The sequence below is a fragment of the Acomys russatus genome, chromosome 5, assembly GCF_903995435.1.
Source record: "Acomys russatus chromosome 5, mAcoRus1.1, whole genome shotgun sequence".
NCBI classification, from domain to species: domain Eukaryota; kingdom Metazoa; phylum Chordata; class Mammalia; order Rodentia; family Muridae; genus Acomys; species Acomys russatus.
This window is the reverse complement of record NC_067141.1, coordinates 32,864,085-32,882,761: the sequence shown is the minus strand read 5'-3', so window position 1 is coordinate 32,882,761 and position 18,677 is coordinate 32,864,085. Positions and strand designations below refer to the sequence as shown.

The following is an 18,677-nucleotide window of genomic DNA, read 5'->3' as shown; positions in this document are numbered from 1 at the left end:
AAAGGGTCTCCCATAGCTCAGGCTGGCCTCAAACTTACTATGGAGCTGAACCTGATCTTGAACTTCTGTCCTTCTGCCTGTACCTCCTGATTGCTGGATTACTGATGTGGTGTACCATCCTCAGCTTTATGAAGTGGTGGGGTTTTGTATATGCTAGCCAAAACTCTACCAAAAAAAAAAAAAAAGTTGAATTCCCAGGCCTGCCTTATTTTTCTTAACACAAAAATCTCTAGTTCTGTTAATTTTTCTGCAAATGTGACTTTTTCTAATGCTTAAATACCAGTCTTCACATACATCTGCCAAGTATTCCAGTCTTTCTTGGACCTTACTGTTCTATTTGAATTCCACTTTGACACTGACCATGTGGTTTACTCTCATCTGGGTCTTGCTTCCAACTTCATACATTTCTACTCTCTTCTCAATCCCTCTCCTCTGCTTAGTCTAATGTCCATCTACTTTTCAAGCATTAGGCTCTGCTTTTTTTTTTCCCCCATGAAATCACCACAGGGTACTCTAGTTACCCTTCTGAAGTTGTTCATCATAATATGATTTATTGGCATCACGTTGCCTTTTCTTGTATCATTATATCCTGTACCCAATTACAATTTTTGGTTTTCCCAAATTGGGACTGGGATTCTGAGGCTAGGAGCTCTTATGAAAAATGGCCATTTCATTTTTGTTGAATGCTAGGCATAAGAAACATGCTTTTTTCTTTTCTTTTTTTTTTTTTTTTTTCCAAGACAGAGTTTCTCTTTGTAGCCTTGGCTGTCCAGCTCTCGCTTCGTAGGCTCACATCGATCTGCCTGCCTCTGGCCCTGAGTGCTGGGATTACAGCGATGTGCCATTATGCCCAGCTGAAACATGCTTTATTATGCATTTATTCATTTACTACATAACACTCCTTCCGTAGGTGTGCATAGTCACCAAGCCCATCTAATGGATGGAGACACACATAGGCATTTCTAGGAGAGTAAGGAAGTCAGAAACTCAGAAGGCCTAGCTTTCCCTTTCTCCTTTCTGTCTCTTTCCTGCACGGGCTTTCTCTGACACTTTGGTTTCTTCCTTTTCTCTTGATCTCCCAGTGCCCCCTTGTCATGCTGGTGCTTGTCTGCCTTGTGGCTACCCTTCATTGCTGAACTTAGCTCCAAACAGCATGGCTTTCTTCCTCTTTTCCATCTTCCTCCTCCTGCTAGCTAATGAGTTTAAAGCTTGTAGTGTTTTTCTTTTAAATTATAATGAAATTATCCTTGAACTTCCTTCTGACTCTGTTCTTAAATTCTTCTATTAACAAGGCTAAGAATACTGAGAGGTAACCACAATGATTAACATCTATTTTTAAAATTTTTAAAAAGATTTATTATTTATTATGTATACAATGTCCTGTCTGCATATCAGAAGATGACACCAGATCTCATTATAAATGGTTGTTAGACACCATGTGGTTCCTGGGAATTGAACTTAGGACCTTTAGAAGATCAGCCAGTGCTCTTAACCCCTGAGCCATTTCTCTAGCCCTGGTTAACACCTATTAACCCTGAAGGGATCCCCCACAGAAACTTGCTCCCAAAGGATAGAATAGGCAACCACACTATAGGAACTTACTGGCTATTCTTTGGAAAAGCAAATAAAGTGTTCATTATCTTCCTTTTTTAATATATTGTGGCAGGAAAGTAGAAAATAAAAGCAAGCAAGTTTAACATGAAAAAAAAGCCAGTTGACAGAAAAAGACTGCAAGCCGGTCCCCACCTGCACTTTATACAGGGAATAGTGCAAGCTCAGGAAAAGTCAGCTATAGACAAAGACAGGAGAGGTAAATGACATGTAAGTGGATGAGGCATGGCCCAACGCTTCTAGGGCCATGCTTTTCCTGGCAGTTCATTAGCCTACTCCTGCTCTCAAGAGTACATTCCCTTTCTCAGAAAACTGTCTTTATGTTTACTTCTAAATAAATAAATGAGTAAATAAGAAATAAAGGAAGAAAAAGAATAAAGTCTCTGAAATTACAGAACTATGATACAAGAAAGCCATGGTTTGATCAATTTGATTACACAGCATTTCTGTTTAACCTTAGGCTATGTTATGCCACCTCATTCTTCACCTGTTAAGTTGCTTTGCTGAGTGATTGGTGACTGTTCAGCCCTAGGAAGAACTATAGGCGGTCACTGTGGGGGAGTATGACTAAGAACAGAGGACCAAAATGTTAGGTTACAGTGTGTTTAGGCTCAAGCTACTGTCATAACTTAGACTGGCTTATCCAGAAAGTGCTACCTTGCCAATGCAGCAGAAAAAAACCTCTGTTCTTTGTCTTCTAATGAACAAGGAGAAAGCATTTGGCTATTTTGTTCCAGGGTAAGAGGTAGAGGGGGAGTGGTTTATGCTTCATGAGAGACAATGGAGATGAAGAAGAGAGTCCTCTGTGAGCTGGGACCTGATGGCTTGTGAAATGCCCGAAAAATTTCATTAGGTGATAGGGTTTGAAGCACCTGACTCAATTTTAGCTCAAGGATCAGAACAGTATCTCGAAATTAAAGCAAACCCATCCGCAATGAGCTCCTCAGTTCACCCAGGCTTTAGAGATGAGAAGTCTCTGTGGCGCCTTCTATCATATTCTCTTTAGCTTCCTTAGGCTCAGGATGTCCCCATTTTAGACATAAATGTACCTAATTTCCAAGTAATTGTATTTCTACAACCACGTAGCTTTCATTTCCTTACAAAGTCCAAAGAAAAGGAGAAGACAATCATCTAAAAGGGCACTTCACTAAGGCAAAGAGAACCCAAGCATGACGGTTTGTCACCCATATCCATTTCCTTAGGAAAATTCTTCACACTCATTGTTTCCCCTCCTGCACGGTGCTGATGCGAAGCTGTAAGTTAGGTCATATAAGGAAGCGGAATTAACTTTCGCATATATGAAGAGCTCTTGCCACTGCAACACAGATGCCAACTACATGCACGATCCAGAATGTTCAGACACAGATTTCTGACCATATGATGGCAAAGTATTGAGCCATACATTGGGCATGGTGAAAACACACAGTCCTAAGCGGTGCCAATTTCATTCTTCACATAAATCTCGGGTTAACGGTGAGTCTACTATCCTCCCTGAGTTTGAATGTGTTATACTCTAGGATCTAAGAGGTACAAGGCCATCTTCCTGGAAGAGTGAGGTTACAGGATCTTTCTTTTTTCTATTTTAAAAGATTTATTTATTATGTACACAGTGTTCTGACTACATGGACACCTGCACACCAGGAGAAGGCACCAGATCTCATTATAGATTGTTATGAGCCACCATATGGTTGCTGGGAATTGAACTCAAGACCTCTGGAAGAACAGCCAGTGCTCTTAACCTCTGAGCCATCTCTCCAATCCCGGTTACAGGATCTTTAAAAGATCATTTTTAATTTCAAAAATTGGGGGCAATAGTTTCTATATCAAAACAAACATTTCTTAGTATGGGAGAAAAGTTTGTGTGAATTAGGGAGGATAAAAACCTCTGTAAGATTTCAAGTAAATGTTTTGTTTCATTCCTCTTTGTGGCTGATCACTAAATTCTTAGGAGCATAAACTGTCTTGCTGCTGCTTAAGGCATTTGAGCGCAAAGGTTTTAGGTGTGCTTATTTAGAGTGTGGATTGAGCATCGACCAACACAAGACACAATTCCCCAAAGTTTTCAAGTCTGGAATCTTGACTTGAAACAGCTTCTCTCATTATTTTTAAAGAAAATGCCTAAAGTAGCAGACAATTTCTTCTGAGACAGATACAGCTCAGAAAACTCCCAAGAGGCCTCTCCTTTTTTTTTTTTTTAAAGGAAGATGGTTTATTATTATCTCTTAAGATTATTCACTAGCATGAACCAAGAACAACAGCTTACACGTTCTTGGCCCATTGTTTTCACCCCTGTACCAGTTGGCCAGTGGCTTAGAAACTCACCGATGCCTGTAGAGTGAGAATTTCGCAGGTTACCTCATCCGTCTCCAGGGAAGAGAGCAAAAAAGGATCAGTTTAAAAATTAGTCACTCAGATACAAAAGATGCCAAAGGAAACTGACAGATGACGGGGATGCCATCTCCTCCAAGGGCTCAATGGCACAGCACCATTAACTAAGTTCAGTTTTAAATATCTTTGCACACATCTCACCTTGTTAGTTTCTGTCAATTTTGATTTGTAGTCAGCATTTAATCACAGGAAGGAAAGGATATAATGAAAGAAACCTTATTTTACTAAAAACTTCAGAGAAGATCTCAGTGGTTTTAGGTCAATAAAACTGCCTTCTTGACTATATAATGAAGTGGTTCCCAACCTCCCTAATACTGTGGCCCTTTAATAATATAGTTCTTCATGTTGTGGTCATCCCCAACCTTAAAATTATTCCTGTTGCTACTTTGTAACCATAATTTTGGTACCGTTATGAATTGTAATTTAAATATATGATATTCAGGATAGGTGATATGAGACTCCCAAAGGGGTCACAGCCCACAGGCTGAGAACCACTGATATGATGTAATTCCAGTTGTGTATGTATGATTCATATGCACGATTATATATTATATAAATTTAGGGGTGATGTTTCTAGGAAAGATGGTAGAATTACATGGATCTACATTATCATGGAATTACATGGGGTGTGGTAGAATTCCTCTGAGTAGTTCTGTAATCTTGCAAGTCAGCTTACCTCATCTCCTCAGACTAGCACCTCACGACTTCACTATAAGGACATTGTTGGGTGCAAATGAAACAACATCTTTAAGAAATATAATCTAGGACGCCTAGCATCTATTAACTGCTCAGTAAGTGGAGAGATTCATCGAGTCCTTCATGTCTGTCCTGGGGATGAAAAGACCTTCTGAGTGCATAGACTATATGGCAGCTTACCCTGGATTTTCTGGAAGAGAGCTCGTGGCTCACTTGGTTCCACTTCTGGTTTGCTACGTTACCTTGTGTTGTTAAAAAAAGATAATAGCTTATATAAAAGTGTGTGTGTGTGTGTGTGTGTGTGTGTGTGTGTTGCTGTGCTATATGAATACACATGTGCACTCTGCCTTATTCCCATGACACAGAGTCTCTCATGGAACCTGGAACTCACCAGTTGGGCTAGGCTAACACTAAGTCCTTTCTCTTGTCTCTGCCCCTACCTGCCTTTGGCTCCCTGAGTGCTAGGATTACAGGCCAGGTTCAAAGCATGTTGATTTTCAAGTTGGAGAGTTGGCTCAGCAGTTAGGAGTGCCGTTGCACCCATATGACAGCTCAAAACCATTAGTAACTCCAGCCCCATGGAATCTGATGCCCTATACTGGCCTCTGCGGGCACCAGGTATGCACATGTTGCACTTATATTCATGCAGGCAAAATATCTACACCCCTAAAAATATTTAAAACAAGTGAGATAAAAAGTCATTCTGATTTTGAATTTCTATTTCCTTTCCACTCTTTTTGTTTTGTTTTGTTTTTTGAGTCAGGTTTTCTCTGTGTGGCCTTGGCTGTCCTGGACTCGCTTTGTAGACCAGGACGGCCTCAAACTCACAGAGATCTGCCTGTCTCTGCCTCCTGAGTGCTGAGATTACAGGTGTATTTCCACTCTTCTTTCCATTACCTACTTACTTAATATTTATTTTCATGAATTTTGAAAGCTCTCTCTCTCTCTCTCTCTCTCTCTCTCTCTCTCTCTCTCTCTCTCTCTCTCTCTCTCTCACACACACACACACACACACACACACACACACACACACACACGGGAAGGGAGGGTGAAGAGGGGAGGTTTATTGCAGTGATCCACTTGCCTCTGCTTCTCTGAGTGCTGGGATTAAAGGCACCAAGAAGCCCAGCTTGTGGATGTTTTTAAAAAGTAGAGGAGTCCTTGAACATATCCATGTCTCTATTTCAGGGCTGATTTAGTGGTAAGCATATTTAATCTGACTTACTGCACGTGACCTCTTACTTTTTTGGGGAGCAGATGTTTCTTTCGGCATGGCATTCATTAGTTTGACAAGCATGGCTTCACAGTCCTTGAGTTCCTGGAAAGCTTCCTGGTATCAAACGCTGCTTCTGAGGAGGAACTAGGCAATGGCTTCTTTGCACAGCTTCACACTCAGACTGTACCCTAGCCAATGGCTACCCAAGCCTTGGGCTAATGGCAGGCACCCACAGGATTTTCCCAACATAAAATCTAAAGTAAGGGATGAGAGTCTTACCTTTTGGCAGACTCCTTTGGCTGTAATGCATTATGAGTTTACAAGAATCCTTGGCCAAACACTGAGAACTCAAGGGCTGTACCTTAAGGCTTTCGTGCTCGTGTCAAATCTCCAGGCTGGCTTGGTGACTACTTCTAAATCACACATCTTGTAGTTGACAGCATGATGGTAAAGCATTTAAAAACCAGATGCAATTTCTATTTCACTTACTCTTCTACATGTGTATTCCACTCTACCCTTTTCTTTGTTCATGGTGATAAGTGGCTTTTGGTTATGATACCTTTGTAGCTTGGAACTTGCCCTTGAAGTTGTACTAGATTTCAGACTTGAAATTATTGTTAAACAACAATCATAACTAACTTGGCTAACAAACCATTGTTGGTCCCCTGAGATGACCGAGGTCAGCTTGGGAAGCAGAACTCAAGAAGATGAGAAACACTGTACCCAAGAGTTAAATTGCATCAGGGCTATTCCACTGGTACCCTTTCCCTGGGGATGGTATTTTAATAACTTGTTCATGTTTTCAGTGATGAGGTCAGTTGGGGGCAAAACAAATTACTGTTTCCACTTGGTGCACTTGAAAAATCATTTGTTTATTTGCTTATTGTTTTTTCTTTGTTTTTTGATTGTTGTGGTGGTGGGGTTTTTGTTGTTGTTGTTGTTTTGTTTTGTTTTTTGGTTTTCCGAGACAGGGTCTCTCTGTGTACCCTTGGCTATCCTGGACTCACTTTGTACACCAGGCTGGCCTCGAACTCACAGCGATCCATCAGCTTCTGCCTCCCAAGTGCTGGGATTAAAGGCGTGTGCCACCACCACCTGGCGCTTATTGTTTTTAAAGGTTAAAATTGGGTAGAATAATTTTCAAAGTGAGGGTTTGAGGCAATGAACACAAATGGATAGAAGATCAGGCAGGCCAGATGCTGGGGAGATGGCTCAGCTGGCAAAGTGTTTGGGAGTTTAGATGCCCAGCACCCATGTAAAAAGTTGGGATAAAACACTTGTAATCCCCGAGCTAAAGGTAGATGCAGGAAGATCTCTGTTGCTTGCCAGCTAGCCAGTCTAGATAAGATAGAAAACTTCAGGTATCCAAGAGAAACCTTGTTTCAAAAAATAAGGCAGAGAGTGATAGAAGAAGACACCTGATGTCAACCTCTGGGCAACACACACACACACACACACACACACACACACACACACACACACCAGCAGCAGGTCTGAATTTAGACATCATTGAATTAAAAATTTGGCTCAGCTACCCACCAGTTGTATGCTTTTGAGTAAGTTACTTTTCTTTTTTAATCCTCATTTTCCTAGCCTGCAATTTGGGAGCAATACTACCCCTCCCCCTATGGACTACTTGTGGAAATAGAAAATACAGGAACAATACTTATCACAAGACACAGCATCTTATTAGCTCTGTCAAAATTAATATGCCGTTCAAAGGGAATGCTATAAAATTCTTATGACACAGAGAATGTTGAGAGTTGCTGATGAATCTAACCGCATTTCCAATATGGCTATTCATTTATACTATTTTTTGGCAGAAATTAAGTAACCCAGATCATCCACAGTGGAAAATGAAATAAGGGGACAGGGAATAAAGACTTCAAATGAAATAGTTCTAGGGAGTGATTGTCAGATGCAGATCAAAACCTTGAGGAAAAACTTGATGATAATCGTGAGATCTGATATACAACTTCACTTTCTCTGAGTGTCACACAAAGACGTGATGTGTAAGTGGTCCATAACAAAGACTGAGGCCATCACACTGGGACCCACTTCTTCCAACAACCAGCCCCACATCATCCATGACTGCAAAGGAAAACATCTGATTCTGTAGTCTGTAAATTACTGTATTCAGTATATTGTACGAACAGGTTATGCTTCACAATCAAATAGCTTTTATGATAGGTGGTTACTTTTTGTCAAATTGTATGCTAAAATAAGTATACTGGGTGTGTTTAAGGGGGCTAGGTGAATTAAATGCATTATGACTTGTGTTAAGCTTATTAGGATAATATCACTGTAAGTCGAGGGGCATCTGTGTATACCATCAAAATATCAACTCCTTTTAATCTTTTCCTTGTTATACATTTCAACTGTTTTTTGACACTCTATTTCTGTACCCATCAAATTAAATGTAAATACTAAATATTACAAGTTTATTACAAATACTTATTTACAAATGTAAATACTTATACATTTTCATTTCATTACTATTGTGATATCATCTGGAAGGTATGTTTGATCAAACCACCTAAGCTTCGGGGCATGGATATCTTTTAGGTTAGGGAATCACTACTTGATAATTGCGTACAATAAATGTAATCAGTTTTCCCATTTATTAAGCATTTTAGTTTTCCCAAAGCATCTGACCCAAGTTCCTTATATAAATATATAAACTTATAAGTGAGCAGGGGGGTGTGATTAAGAAGATACTAATGGTTCACTATATTTATTTATTTTTCTCATGGAAATCTAACTATTAGCAACACAGAGGCAAGAAAACTGCTCAGAAAAATCTCAAAAGTTGTGACTGAGGATGCCTCCTCCCTTTGAGCTGTTGGACTGAGAAAAGTCATGACTGAATGGCAGCTATACATGGCAAGGATAGTGAATAGTCAGAGAAATTCAGCAAAGGGTGCTAACCTAAGAATAAAGAAGAATTCATCTTGGAAGATGCCGGAAAAGTATCATGTCTTCTAAAAGACCCTCCGTCTTTTAGAAAGTTTTAAAATTCCTTTGTTCTTGGTTACATTAGGCCACTTTCATGTAAGTATATAATATACTTTAAGCATAGTCCTTTAATGCCCTGCCATTCTCCACTCTTCCTGTTGCCTAAAGTTCCTTTTGTTCCTCCAGACTGCTGATTTTCTACTTTTCATGAAATGGACAAAACAAGGTACTAGTGACTGACTTTAAGGTAATGGAGATGAATGCAGCTTGACAAAGAATTCAAAATGGCTGCTTTAAAATGTTTCAGTAAATTTTGGGAAAATACAGGAAGTAATTCAAACATTTATTAGAGAAATTTAACAGACATTGAAATAATTAATGAAATAAAATAAAAATCCTTTGGATGAAAATGTGATGAACAAAATAAAAAATGCAACAAGGAACATCAATTACAAATGACCAAGTAGAAGACAGAATCTGTGAACTGGAAAATACATTATTTGAAAATGATCATCAATAGGGAAATAAGAAAAGAAGAATGAAGAGTAATGGCAAAGATTCCAGATTTATTGGACAGAATTAAAAGATAAAAAAAAAAATTGATCCAGCACTTGGAAGGCAGAGGCAGAAGAATCTCTGTGAGTGCAAGGGCAGCCTGGTCTACAAATCAAGTCTAGGATGGCCAGAGCTGTTACACAGAGAAACCATGCCTTGAAAAACAAAAACAAAAACAAACAAACAAACAAACAAAAAACCCCAAAATTGAAGTTGCTGATGTTAAAGAGGGACCAGACAAAGACAAAGGAAAATATTCCCATATGTAATCGCCAAAACCTTCTAACTCTGGAAGTTATATAAATATATGAAGGCTGCAATATCTTCAGTAGTAGTCAATCAAGCTTTCAAAGATCAAATGTAAAGAAAACATATGAAAAACACCATGTGGAAGGAATGAAGTATGAAGGAGTCTTAACATGTATGATGGGCCGGGCAGTGGTGGCGCACACCTTTAATCCCAACACTTGAGAGACAAAAGCAGGTGGATCACTGTGAGTTCAAGGCCAGCCTGATCCACAAAGTGAGTCCACGACAGCCCAGGCTACACAGAGAAACCCTGTCTTGAAAACCACCACCACCACCACCACCACCACCAACAACAACAACAACAACCAAATGTATGATGGTAGACATCTTAGCGCAAACTTTCTAGATTATGAAAAAAATGATCTGACATTTTCGAAATGTTAAAGGTTAAAAGAAGCCATGCCATGCAAGAACACTGTATTCAGAGAAGTATTCTTCAGAAATTAAAGTGAGATAAAGACTTTTCTAGACCAACAGGAGTGTAGGAATGCATCACTACTCAACCTGTGTCATGACAAATGCCACAGGTAGGCGATGAATCTGAAAGAAAAGAACACTGAGAACACAAAATATCTAAACATGAAAAACTGAGTGGAAAGTAAACAGTCACATTTAGAACAGTCTTATGCATGAAGGTCGTGTTTAAATTATATCATCAATATGAAAGCGATGAGACAAAAATTAAAACAATAACATGATAACTTGTTAAATGAGACATAATATATAAAAGATGTAAATTGTGATAGTAAATACTCAAAATGCTGGTGGAGGAGTAGAGGAAAAGTGTAATCTCTTTGTGATCAGAGTTGAATGTTGTGAACTTAAAATAACCTGTTATAATTATGAGATGAGGACAGACACCTACATTACATAAAACAATTAAGAAGGAAGGAATCAAACAAAGGACTGGAGAGCTGGCTCAGTGGTTAAAATACTGGCTGTTCTGGCAGAGGACCCAAAGTTCAATAGCCAGCACCCACTTGGTGACCTACACCTATCTGTTACTCCTACTTGAGGGGAATCTGGCGCCTTCTTCTGGCCTCCAAGGGTACCAAGCATGCACATTGTACACATACATATGTACGTGCATACAAAACACCTATACACATTAAAACAAACAAGCATGCAACCAAGTAACCAACCAAACAAACCAAAACCAAAACCAACCTGAAAGTATACCACTAGAGAAAATTACTTAACCACCAAGGAAAACAGAAAGAAAAAAGAAAGGATCTACAAACGTCAGGCAAGGTGGCTTAGTAGGTGAAAACACGTGCTGCCAAGCTTGCCAACCTGAATTAGAGTCCTAGAACTCACATGATAGAAGGAGAGAACCAATTGCCACAAGTTGACTTCTGATTTCTGTATGTGTCTCCCTCCAAGTAAATAAACAAATGTAACAAAATGAAAATACATACAAAACCAGGAAACACATTTAAAATGCACGTAGCATGTCATTACCTTTTAACAATTAGTCTGACTATCAGTGTATGACTTTCTGAAGCCGAAACATATGAAGTAGCTGGAGGGATGGGGAAAATGACTCAACTATGTACTGTCTGAAAAAAAAAAAAAAAAGACTAGAGCTGGGTGGTGGTGGTGGTGAACCTTTAATCCCAGCACTCGAGAGACAGAGACAGGCAGGTAGATGAGTTCAAGGGCAGCCAGGACTACACAGAGAAACTCTGTCTTTCTGAAAAAAACCAACCAACCAACCAACCAACCAGACAAACAAACAACCAAACACCCAAACACTCATCTCACTTATAAGTAAACACATAGACTGAAAGAGAAGGAATGAACAAAGATAGTCTTTGCAATTGAAAATCGAAGGAGAAAGGACAGTAGCTTACTTAAGACAAAATAGACAATGTGAAAGTAGGTGACAAAGAAAGAAATTACATATTAATAAAGATTCAATTCTTCAAGAAGACACATTATGGAGATGCATGCACCTAACATTGGATCATCTAAGTGCATAAAACAAATGTTGACATATGATTAAAGAGAAAAGCTACTGTGTAGCAACAGTAAGAGACCAACTTCTGACTTTCAGTAACAAGCAGACCACTCCGGCAGAAAATCACCTGGAAACATCAGATCTAAGCTAGTGTCTCAGCCAAGTGGCCCTAACAGACTGCACATAATTGCACACAGAGCGCTCCCCAGGAGAGGTCACACATTAAGCTGTTAAACAAGTCGCAACAAAATGGAGGAAGATTAAAATTATGTCAAGCATACACCATGATAGAAATACAGAAATCATCAGGAGGAACTTCAGCAAACTGGCACCTCTATGGGAGTCAAGGAACATGCTTTTGGAAAATCAGCATGAGTGAAGAAATTGTTAGGGCATTTCAAAATAATAATGAGATAACTACCAAAGCATGTTGCAACTTATGGGATTTAGAAAAAGTACTATCAAGACCAGCTCTTATAGTAATGTGTGCCTAAATAAAATAACTCAGATAAATAATCTAACAAAAAACAAATAAAATAAAAAATGAATAGGAAAAAAATCTTTACTAATATATGTTTGTTCACAATGGAGAAACCACTGTTAACAGTAATAAATGAAGAATAAAACAGATGCTGGAAACATACCATGTATTTCAGTAAAGATTCCTTTTCAAATAAAATTTTTTAAATTCTCGGTTACATGAAGCCATTTTCATCAAAGTATATGTAGACCGGGCTAGCCTCAGACTGACAGAGATCCTCATGGCTCTGCCTCCTGAGTGCTGAAATTATGGACATCCATCACCACACCCAGCTGCCACAGCCATTTCTTACCTATTGTTCATGACAGCTTTCACTTACAATAGTAAAGCTGAGTGGTTATGACAGGGACTGTGTGACCCATGATGTCTAAAATATATCTATTTTCCTGGATTTCACAAAAAAGTGTGTTAGCTATTGCTATGGAGCCAGTCTTCAATTATATACAGATGCTTAGTTAAGAAAATCTATATTAAAATCTCATAGCACGATCTTGAAGGATGGCTCAGTGGTTTAGAACATATGCCACTCTTACAGAGGACCGGAGTGTTGCTCTCAGCACCCTCATTGGATGGCTCACAATTGCCTGTAACTTCAACTCCAAGAGATCACATGTGCAGATCCTACACCTCCAGAACTAAAAATAAAGTATTTCTAACAAACAAACAAACAAACAAACCTCTCAGCAAGCCTCATTTTCTTTCTTTTCTTTTCTCATTAAACTTGTTTTAATGGGTCTCAAATTTCTGTGACAGTTTTTGATCAAGTTGTTTCAAATAAAAAGTGCTGATTTTAAAAACTAATAACTTAAAATGGCCACACACACACACACACACACACACACACACACACACACACAAATGGTCCACAAAATGTTCTCCTTTGCTTCTGAAGGTTTTACCATGCATTGTTAGCATCATTAATCTCTTTTACTATTAAACTTAAATGGCCAATTGAGACAAACGGTTCTGAGATGGTTCTTCCGCCACTGATTAAGACTGGGGTGGCAGGTGTGAGGGATAATATTCATTTAACTTTCTGAGCTTTCTGGGCCGACTTAGTGACTTTGCCAGCTCCAGCAGCCTTCTTGTCCACAGCTTTGATGACTGCCACAGCAACTGTCTGCCTCGTGTCACAAACAGCAAAATGACTCAGTGGAGGGTAGTCAGAGAAGCTCTCAACACACATGGGCCTGCCAGGGACAACAATGGCTGCATCACCAGACTTCAAGAATTTAGGGCCATCTTTCAGCTTCCTGCCAGAACGATGGTCAATTTTTTCTTTAAGCTCAGCAAACTTGCATGCTATGTGAGTGGTGTGGTAGTGCAGCACAGGAGCACAGCCAGCACTAATTTGACCTGGATGGTTCAGCTGCTGCCATTGGTGGGTCATTTTTGCTGTCACCAGCAACATTGCCATGTCTATCATCTTTGACGGACACACTTTTTTTAAAAACACATTTTTATTGAAAAATAAAATAATTCATATTACATCTCATTTGCTATCCCATCCCACGCATCCTCCCATTCCTCCCTCCCTCCCGCTTTCACCCCATTCCCTTCCCTATGACTGTGACTGAGGGGGCCCTCCTCCCCATGAATATGATGCTAGTGTATCAAGTCTCTTCTTGGTACTCTGCTATCCTTCCTCCGAGTGCCATTGGGCCTCCCCAACAAGGAGACATGGCCAAATATGGGGCACCAGAGATCGTGTGAAAGTCAGTCCCCAGTCTCCACTTAACTGTGGAGAATGTTCACTCTTTACATTGAAGCCTATGCTGTTCCCAGGAAGAGCTTCACTCAGTGCTTCATGGTGCATTTCAACAGACTTGACTTCCATTGTGACATTGACTGGAGCAAAGGTAACCACCATGCCAAGTTTAAGAACACCAGTCTCCACTCAGCCCACGGGGACAGTGCCAATCCCACCAATTTTATAGACATCCTGGAGGGGCAGTTGCAGCAGTTTGTCAGTTGGATGAATTGGTGGCAGGATACAAAGCTTCCAGCAATGTGGTGCCACTGGCACTGCCATCTTTGCGGGTGACTTTCCATCCCTTGAACTAAGGCATATTGGCACTTGGCTCCAGCATGTTGTCACCATTCCAACCAGAAATTGGCACAAGTGCTACTGTGCCAGGGTTGTAGCCAATTTTCTTAGTGTAGGTGCTGACTTCCTTAACGATTTCCTCATATCTCTTCTGGCTGTAGGGTGGCTCAGTGGAATCCATTTTGTTGACACCAACAATCAACTGTTTCACACCCAGGGGATAAGCCAGAAGGGCATGCTCACAAGTCTGCCCATTCTTGGAGATATCAGCTTCAAATTCACCAACACCAGCAGCAACGATCAGGACAGCACAGTCAGCCTGAGATGTGCCTGTAGTCATGTTTCTGATGAAGTCTCTGTGTCCTGGGGCATCAATAGTAGTCACATAGTATTTGCTGGTCTCAACTTTCCACAGGGAGATGTCACGCTCAGCCTTCAGTTTGTCCAAGACCCAGGCATTCTTGAAGGAGCCTTTTGCCATCTCGGCTGCCTTCTTTTCAAACTTTTCGATGGTTCGCTTGTCGATTCCATCACATTTGCAGAGCAGGTGACTGGTTGTGGTGGACTTGTGGCAATCTACATGTCCAATGATGGCACAGTTGTTGTGAGTCTTTTCCTTTCCCCTTTTGGCTTTGAATTAGCTGTGGTTTCCACAACACCTGCATTCGCACCCCCATTGTGAAAAAAACCTTTCTTTCTTTCTTTCTTCTTTTGATTTAACTCTTTATTGATTCTTTGTGATTTCTCGTCACGCACCCCAGTCCCACTCATTTTCCTGTCCCTTTGTATCTTCCTCCCCCCTTGAGGCCTCTACCCCATAAGGAAAAAAATCTTGTTGTGGAAGCTGTGGTGTGTTACAGTGTGTCCCACAGGATACTGTTTTGTACACACATCTTTTATTTGCAAATCATCATTGGAATGAGTCACTGATCTGTTTCAAGGCCTCTGGCTTCTGCTACACTGTCAATACTGGATCCTTACTGGGACTCCTCTGGGATATCCTGTTGTTACCTGTGTCACAGAGATCATGCAGCTTTAGGTCTGCATGACCAGCCCCTTCATGTGTTCCAGCAGTTAATCTATGTGGTAGATGTTGCGGTGGGCCAGCTGAAAGCCTTAGATCTAGGCCTGGGTGGTAGCTGAACTAGTCAGCCATCCAGCTCTCCTGTACCCACACCACCAGGGTGAGTTCTCCAGTACTGCCCCAACTAGCTCACCCAGTGACTCAGCTGACAGAGGGCAGGGCCAGCTCTCATGCTCTCACACTCTCAAGGCTGGTTAACCAGAACCTTCACCAGACCAGCTCTACTTTGTTGTCCAGGCAAGGTGCAAGGCTCACTCTCCTGAGTGCTGCAGCCAGTGAGGGACAGGAAAAGCTCTCCTGCTCTTATTACCCTGGGGGCCAGCAATCCTGCCTTCCACAGATGTTGAGGGGCAAAGTAGGGGAAAGCGTCTCTTCATTACCCATGGCACCACATGGCAGGCAGGTGGCAGAGCCAACTCTCCCATGCTTATGCCCCCACAACCCCCCTCTCCCCCAGCTGTGGGTTGATTCTCCCAAATGGTGAAGGACAGGGACAGATCTCCTGCTCTCACATCTTCGAGGCCTGCTCTCTCATGTCGCCTGAGCAAGGGCTGGGCAAGCCTCACTTTCTCCTCCTTCCTTCCTTCCTTCCTTCTTTTATTTCTTTCCTTCTTTTTGTTAAATATTTTATTTATTATGTATACAGTGTTCTACCTGCATGTAACACCTGCAGGCCAGAAGAGGGCACCAGATCTCATGTATGGTTGGTTGTGAGCCATCATGTGGTTTCTGGGAATTGAACTCAAGACCTTTGGAAGTGTAGCCAGTGCTCTTAACCTCTGAGCCATCTCTCCAGGCCCTGAAAGGCTCATTTTCAATAGCAAAGCAACAGAATCAAGCTTTTTTTTTTTTTTTTTTTTTTTTGGTTTTTCGAGACAGGGTTTCTCTGTGTAGCCTTGGCCATCCTGGACTCACTTTGTAGACCAGGCTGGCCTCGAACTCACAGCGATCCACCTGCCTCTGCCTCCCGAGTGCTGGGATTAAAGGCGTGCGCCACCACGCCCGGCCAGAATCAAGCTTTTAAAACATCAGATACCACACAGGTTATCTCTGATCACCACAGTGTCAACACTTTTGGGAGATTTAATATTGCAAGACATAAAAAGGGGAGAATTGGTCTCATAGAGTATAAATTTATACCTAGTAATGGTAAGGAATTTAAAAAATTGTATTTATTAATTTTAAATTAATTAATTAACTAATTAATTAATTTACTTTACATCCCAATTGTAGCCCCCTCCCTCCTCTCCTCCCAGTCCCATCCTTTCTCCCTCTTCCTTCACCTCCTCCCCTATTCCTCAGAAAAGGGGAGACCCCATCCACCCACCCCAGCTCATCAAGTTGCACCAGGACTGGGTGCATCCTCTTCCCTTGTGGCCTGGGAAATGATCAAAAAGCAGGTAACAGAGTCCATGTCAGAGACAGTCTCTGTTCCCCTTACTAGGGGACCTACATGAGGCCTGAGCTGCCTATTGGCTACATTTTAATAAAAAGCCATTATATTTCAAGCCTAGCATGGTAATGCCAGTGTGCAATCCTAGTCCTCCAGAGGCGATGCAGGAGGGGCCTAAGCTTGAGGTTCTCCTCAGCTACATCATGAGCTTGAGATCAGCTGACATGAGAACCTATTTCAAAAAACAAAGCCAAACAAAACAAACTTACTGTATTTGAGAGCTGGATATATCTGGAGAACCACAGTTCTAGGTGCTGCTGACACTGTTGATCCTTGAACCAAACTTTGCACATACCGTGTCCACCAAAAACAGGATGCTGTGGGATACAACTTAGATATCAATCAAATTGAATTCCAGTCCCAGAGATACTTGTTTTAAGATAGCTAATTTTGGCCAGGTTGTTTAACTTCTTAACGATTTTATTTTTATTTTGTTTTTCATTATGTGTATATGTACATGAGTGCACATGATTGCAACCACTTCTGGAGGTCAGAAGAGAGCACTAGATCTCCTGCAGCTCGAATGACAAGTGGTTTTGCATTGCCTGATGCAGACGCTGGGAACAGAACTCCTGTTCTCTGGAAGAGCAGCACTGAGCCATTTCTTCACCATCCAGGCAGTTGTTTAAACTTTTTCCCCTAAGACAGGGTTTTTTTGTGTAGCCCTGGCTGTCCTGGAACTCTCTCTGTAGACCAGGCTGGCCATGAACTCAGAGATTCACCTGCCTCTGCTTCCCCAGTGAGGGGATTAAAGGTATGTGCCACCACTCTTGGCTCAGTTGTTTAGCTCTTCTTAAAAAATTATTTTAATGATGGAAACAAAAGTATACTTAAAAGTGAAGCTTCTGGAAAAACCATTTGCTCTTCTCTGTCTTCATTCCTCACTCTTAACCTTGGCCTCCTGCCTGGCCTTGAGTTTAGAGCTGGGTCTCTAAAGACATCCTTGTTGACAGCAGTCTTGCCGAAGGGGATATCTACAGAGTACCTTGTGGTCATGAGGTGTTTGTAGTTATAAATGTTCACAAAGGAGATAGCGGTCAATTCTGGCCACCAAGGTATGGCTGTAAGGGCAGTCTGAGGTGCCATCATCAGTATTCTTTATGATGAGGGCTTTGTGTCCTGCATTGCATTCAGCTATGACCAGCACCATTTTCTCAGTTTCTTTCTTTCTTCCTTTCTTTCTTTCTTCTCTTTTCTTCTACTTTACATCCCAATCATAACCCTCCCTCCTCTCCTCCCAGTTCATCCCTCCTTCCTTCCCTCCCTCCCTCTTCTCTGTATCTCCCCTCCTCTACCCCTCAGAAAAGGGAAGCCCCCCCCCCCCCCGCCACCTGCCTTTCTCAGCATGTCAGGTCCCGTCAGGATTGAATGCATGCTCTACCACAGTTGCCTGGCAAGGGAGTCCCATCAGGGGGAAGTGCTCAAAAAGCGTGCAAGAGAGTCATTGTCAGAGACAGCCCCTGCTCTCCTTACTAGAGAACTCACAACAAGACTGAAGAGCAAGCTGCCCATCTGGAACATATGTGTAGGGAGCCTAGGGTCTAGTCCATACATGTTCCTTGGTTGGTGTTTCAGTTTCTGAAAGCCCCCTGGGGCCCAGGTTAGTTGGCTCTGTTGACCTTCTTGCAGAGCTCCTCTGGGTCCTTCTATCTTCCCTTTCACTCCTCCAAAAAACTCTCTGTGCTCTCCCCAAAGTTTGGCTGTGAGTCTCAGTATTGGTTTCGATCTGTTGCTGGGTGGGGCCTCTCAGAGGATACCTATGCAAGTATAGCATAGTCTACAAGTATAGCAGAGTGTTGTTAATAGTGTCAGGGATTGACTTTCTTGCATGGTGTGGCCAGGCGTTAGTTGGGCACTCCCTC

The 18,677-nt window shown here is 41.4% G+C and overlaps 1 pseudogene; it reads right to left on the bottom strand.

Moving 5' to 3' along the window:
• Positions 1-13,255: 13,255 nt before the first annotated feature.
• On the bottom strand, positions 13,256-17,965 carry LOC127189820 (elongation factor 1-alpha 1-like; annotated as a pseudogene).
• Positions 17,966-18,677: the final 712 nt, after the last annotated feature.